We start from the raw sequence: 6,867 nt of genomic DNA on the forward strand, positions 1-6,867 counted from the left end.
TAGCAAAAAGAAATAAAAATAAATGACAAAAATAAGGAGTGGTTGAAGTTGTCTTACTACTAAAGTGTATTTATTAATGCTTTTATAATATGCTAATAAATTTTATAATATGCTAATTTTACACAAATTTGTACATTTTTTTTCTCAAAGCAGTGAACTATAGAGTATAACTGCTATTATGACCATTATTATATATGCAGAAGAAAATTGTATAATGGACACTCAAGCATAATATTAAAACTCATCTGATGGTGCCTGGCAGTAAGCGCACAGAGCAGGAAGCACAAGGACCTATGCATGGATCGTGGTTGAGCACTTGACTCCCCACCCACTGGGAGGGTTGCTTCATAAGCAGTGAAGCAGGTGTACAGATGTCTTTATCCCTCCTTATATTCCTCCCTCCCCCTCCATTTCAATTTCTCCCTAAAAAAAAATGAAAAATGGCCTCCAGGACCGGTGGATTCGAAGTGCTGGCATGGAGCCCCAGTGATAACACTGAAGGCAAAAACAAAACAAAACAAAAAAAAAATCTCATTTGAGTTTTCATGCTTATATAGACCAAGAAACTGAATACAAATGTAAACCAAAAATTTTGATCATTCAGCATTTTTAGAATGTGTTTTGCTTCCTGAGACAAACACAAGTATGATTATAACACTCAAATGGTATTTCTCAGTGTAGCTTTAGCATCTATAAAGTTTTTTTTAATGTCAATTACATCTTTAATTTATAACAAGTAAAAATTTTAGTTTCCACAAAGAAAATCTTAAGACTGGAAAAAAATATGTTGAATGGGAGACCGAGTGGTGGTGCACATGTTACAATGTGCAAGGACTCAGGTTCGAACCCTGGTCCCCACCAGCAGGGAAGAGCTTTGCAAGTGGTACAGCAGTGCTGCAGGTGTCTCTTTGTCTCTCTCCCTCTCTACCACGCCCTTCCCTCTCAATTTCTGTATGTCTTTATACAATAAATAAATATAAAAAAGATTTTTAAAAATGTTGAATGGAATAAGAATGGTCTCAACTTGTAAAATAGATAAATAAGAATCAAAGCATATTTGATTTTAATTTTCACTATGTGTCACATAAGGAGCCTAATGTTATCCACATTTACTTAACCAGCATTAATTTAATAGTGCAAATCACATATCCCTACAAGTCATCAGATGTCCAACAATCAGGGAATAATTTGCCTCTCCAAATTTGACATGGATTTTCTTTTATAGAATCAGTTAAAATCTAATAGCATTAGAATATCTTTAGTAAAAGTATAATGAAAATTCATATCTTTAACAGGTACCATGATCATGGACTTACCAGTTTACTGAATTATAAAAATTAAGTTTTCTGTTGCATTTGTATAGTAGGTCAAACTTAAGGTGCTATTTTTCATTATTCAAAATGTGTCAAATACCTTATAAAAATGGATGGCATTTACTTTTTTTAGATCTTAAAATCATATCCCTAGACATATGAAAAAATATTTTAAATCAAAGTACTTAGTTTTCATGTTAACAGTATATCTTCCTTTCTCCCTTCATTTCTTTCTTTCATTCATGTTTTTCATTCATAGTTATTACTCTCTAATTTTGGTTAGAGACATAAAAAAAAATGAGAAAGGAGGAAGCAATAGAGAAGAAGAAAAGAAGAAAGATAGCTGTGGCATCTGTTCACTGCTCAGGAAGCTTTTTCCCTTTGGGTGTGGACCTGTTTTCTTGCACACTGTGAAGTGTGAATACAGCAAGGTATGCCAACACCTGGCTTCTGGCATGTGTTTCTAAAGAATCCTTAGATTTAAGTACTATGCTTCCCCCCCATAACATTGATATTACTAAGGAATATACTTTTAAATTAGCATAAACAGTACTAAATATTATAATTATAAAACTCTAACTATTAACAATTATGGGAAATATAAAAATACTAAAAATGGTGGATATCTCATAGTACTTAATTTTTACTGAGAGAAGAGAGCAACAACAGTTATATCAAATATATCATGAATATATTCTAGACAATTTAACTTTGCCTATTTCTTATTTAAATATTAAAATTAGCATTTCTGAGGTGTAGTCTTTTAAAGGATTTTTATATCTTAAACAACATATTTGATAAAGTAGGAATTTGTCTCAATAGCATTTATTTTGTCTTACAGGTTTCACAACATGAAAATGTATCCATACACTTTTAAGACCTAGGAATTTTGTTAAAATAAAATTCTGTGTTTAGTTTTATTGTATATACCATATATAAAAATAGCCTAATATATGTCACAAATAAAAAGCACCAGCTTCCAGATGCTACCATGATGCCAAACAGACTTCCCTGGACAGACAACCTCACCAATGTGTCCTGGAGCTCTGATTCCCCAGAAACCACCCCACTAGGGAAAGAGAGAGGCAGGCTGGGATTATGGATTAATCTGTCAATGCCCATGTTCAGCAGGGAAGCAATTACAGAAGCCAGACCTTCCACCTTCTGCATCTCACAGTGACCTTGAGTCCACACTCCCAGAGGGTTAAAGAATAAGAAAGCGCTAGTCAAGGAGGTGGTACAGTGGATAAATCATTGGACTCTCAAAGAATGAGGTCCTGAGTTTGGCCCCAGGCAGCACATGTATCAGAGTGATGTCTGGTTCTTTCTATCTCTCTCCTATGTTTCTCACCAATAACTACAGTCTTAAAAGGAAAGCTATCAAGGGAGGGGATGGGATACAGAGTTCTGGTGGTAGGAATTGTACCCCTCTTATCCTATGGTTTTGACAGTGTTTCCTTCGTATAAATAAAATAAAAAAATATAAAAAAGTTACAAAAGCAAACATTATTGTAAAGCTATTTAACTAATAAATTGATAATGCATATAAAATGTTCATTATCACTAAGTATACCTTATAATGAATTAAAAATATGTAGTTTTATAGCTCTGTTAGTTTTAGAATTTTCTTCAAGCTGTCATCTCAGTCCATCAGTTCAGATAAGTTTCTCTTCTATCTTCCCATTATATCTGATGTGTCATGAGTACCAAAGACGGAATTCTGTGCTTTGTCTTTTTATTGACACTCCTTAGTTTTTGAATTAGATGTACTAAGGATTTTGACTGAAAAGGAAAGTTCAGTAAAAATAAGCTTTAATGCAGCCAGAGAATGTATAAAAGAAATCATAATAGAAGTCAGAGACATAAGCAATAAGGTAACTGAACTAAAAAGTACAATAGACGATTAGAAAATAGCTCACCTGGAATGATATCACTCATTGCCAGGAGTGGGTCCCAGATTTGAGTCTGACTTCCACTGTACTTGGAAATCTGTTCTGCTGTCTTTGATCTCTTCCTCTGTCTCTGTCTCTGCTTCTGCCTTGCTATATAGGAAGATAACATAAGCCTGAATAGTGAAACCTCAGCAATGACAAATGAAAGAAAAAAAAATAGTGCAGTGTGATGAACACTTGCAGAATGAAAGAAACTAAATATTAAAGTGATGAGCTAGAGGTGATATAGAGTAAGTCATCAATCCAAATAAATAAGACCTTAAATCAATGAAGGTAATATAAAAGCATTACAGTATGATATCAAAAAGAAAAAAAAAATCCACATCAGAAAGGTTTAAAATTCACATATGAAGAAAATTAGTTATATTTTTTAAGTTGTTGCAGGAGATATCTCCACATGTACAAGGATGTCTAAGAGGTCCAAACAAAATAAATCCAAAACCTATTCTCTGTGAGGGTCATAAAAAGTAAAATGGCAAATACCAAAAATGCACAAAAAATATTAAGAATGGCCAAAATAAAATAAAAATCACTAATAAGGGAAAACTCAAATATATTCTACCTATTTCTCAACAGAAGCTACAACATCTAGAAATACAGGCAGGGCATATTCACTATTATGAATTATAATTTTTAAAACAAAAACTTCTACCCCAAAATACTCTACCTAGGTAAGTTAGTAGAGGTGTAAAGAAGACATAAAGACACTTTTTGTTTGATTTTTATTTATTAACAGTTAGAGGAATTCACTGACATTAAGTCATTTCTTTAAGAAATACTAAAGGAACTCATATAAAGGGAAAATGCTAAATGTTCTCTTTCATATGAAGTAAGAAAAAAGCAATAAGTAAACCAAAGAAAGACAAACATTTGGCTTTGGTATGTAGAACTGAGGTTATCAAGTGAGACTAGGTGTGATGACTAAGTCTTTTTCAAGAGTGGAGAGAGTTCTGTGCACTTTGGTGGAAGGCTATTGGTATTCTGTCGGGGATGACATGAGGCAACACATTTAAAGAAGTGAGAAATTACAATTCTCAAGCATTTATAGTCTGGTAAATGAAAGTTACCTAAAAACAATTATTGTTATAAAGGGAAATATGTGATTTCAAGTGCTGCATTTTATTATTTATTACTTTAATAATAAAATGCATATATGTATTTCTTGCATTATACATTATTAACACATATATCCTGTGTACATGAACAGAAATGCAAACATAAATGCGAACAATTATATTTTTTTTCTTATTTTGACATTTGCCTAAATAGGGAGATTAAAGAGAGAAATAAAATGTTTGTGTGTGTGTGTATGTGTGTCTTTTAAATCAAGTGTGGGAATAACTTACACCGATCTGAATTAATTACAACCCCTGAGGTAATATCAAGCTAGGTAACAATAGCAAACCAATTCAGGTGACTCCTAGTCTTTGACAACTGTAATAAAGCATACCAAAAATAAGCTCTATTGAGAATTAGTTATGCCTAGGAAAATAGTTTCCCTTGTATCTTCAATAAAAGAATTGTACCACAGAGACTTTACTCATTGTGATTAAAATGTAATGTATTATGTTAAGTATGTATATAGACATTTTAAAAGAAGGTTTAATTGAATGCTTGGAATTTGAGAGAAAGTTTCTATGCTTGTAAAGCAAAATGAAAACTACAGGGAGATAGGTCTTTTGGTAGTGGATGAGGACTGTTGAAAGATATTTTATGTTGGTGTGAAATTATAACCCTGAGACAACAGCCGTGTAAAACAACATGTCAATAAAGAAAAGATTTTCAAAGGCAAACTATACGAAAAAAAAGATAACATGTTTTGTATAATAACAATTCCTTTTTTAAAATTTCTTTATTGAAGGATTAATGGTTTACAGTCAACAATAAAATACATAGCGTGTACATGCATAATATTTCCCAGTTTTCCACATAACACTACAACCCCCACTAAGTCTTCCTTTGCCATCATGTTCCAGGACTTGAACCCTCCTCCCTGACCTTAGTCTTTTACTTTGGTGCTATGAATGAGATAACAATTCTTTTTAACTAATTGAATATAAAAAATATTTTGGGGCAGACAGGTGGTAGCACAAAGCACAAGGACCAGCATAAGGATCTCGGTTTGAGCCTCTGGCTCCCCACCTGCAGGGGAGTCACTTCACAGGCAGTGAAGCAGGTCTACAGGTGTCTATCTTTCTCTCCTCCTCTCTGTCTTCCCCTCCTCTCTCCATTTCTCTCTGTCCTATCCATCAACAACAACAGAAATAATTACTACAACAATAAAACAAAACAATAAGGGCAACAAAAAGGAAAATAAATAAATATAAAAAAATAATTAAAAAAAATTTTGGACATCTAACTACTTGTTATACACACAAGTAGGTCACATTCAGACTAATCTTTTGTGGTTTACAGACTCATTTTCAAAGGCATAGTATCATCTCCTTCTAAAGGTAATTATGTGTTGTTATCACCAGAACTTCACTGCTCAAGACTTTTTTTTTTCAGATAGAGAGAGGAAGAGAAAGAGGGGCCAGGCAGTGGCACACCTGATTAAGTCACACATTATGGTACACAAGGAACAAGGTTCAAGTCCCTGGCCCTATCTATAGAGGGAAAGCTTCACGAGTGGCGTAGCAGGGCTGCAGGTGTCTCTCTGTCTCTCTCCCTCTCTCTCTCCCCTAATGGTCTCAATTTCTCTCTGTCTCTATCCAATAATTAATTTTTTTTAAAAAAAGCTATTAAAAAGAAGAAGAAGGAGAAGGAGAAGGAGAAGGAGGAGAAAGAGGGAAAGATCATATCATCGACACCAGAGAGTCCCCTCATATGGTGAAGTTCAGGTTTCAAACCTGTGTTATATGCATGGCAAAGCCGCTCATATTACCTATCTTATCAGTTCAAGATTCATTCATTCTTATGAGAGAGAGAGAGAGAGAGAGAGAAACTGAGAGAGAGAGAAACTGAGAGAGAGAAAAACTGAGAGAGAGAGAAACTGAGAGAGACCAGAGCAATGCTCAGCTCTAGTTTACATTGGAGCAAGAAATTGAACTTGGATGTTCCTAGGACTCAGGTCTATAAATCTTGGAAGCTAGTTTGTCCTGGCTTTAAAGGCATAATATTCTCAAAGTTCTTAATAAACAAAAGTAATATAAAAGCCAGCAAGAACAACTGAGAGTCCATGTAGTGTCGAAAACTCAATGACATTTTTGAGATAATATAATTACAGTTCTATGAATTGAATGGCAATATTAGAAAGGAGATAATGAAAGCTTAAATGCATATCTTTTAAGAAGGATCATAGAGATGCAATTACCTCATAAAAAAAAGAGAAGTCCTGCAATTAAATTTTGTTTCCACTAAAGTTACCTTAGACTCACTGCATTTGCAAAAATGAGTCTGACTGTGATCAGAAAAATTATGATTAATTCTAATTTCTCAAGAATTTTGTGTACATAAAGACAGAGTTGTCTAACCTGCAGGTGTACATATCAAATTTCACATATTTAACTATTAATTTAATTATTAAAAATAGTGAAAGCTTTGTTTTTGGAGTAAAATTTGGTAATAAAATCCTCTCAATGTTGAGGCTTTTATTATATTTC

Source organism: Erinaceus europaeus, chromosome 14, assembly GCF_950295315.1.
Source record: "Erinaceus europaeus chromosome 14, mEriEur2.1, whole genome shotgun sequence".
NCBI lineage: Eukaryota > Metazoa > Chordata > Mammalia > Eulipotyphla > Erinaceidae > Erinaceus > Erinaceus europaeus.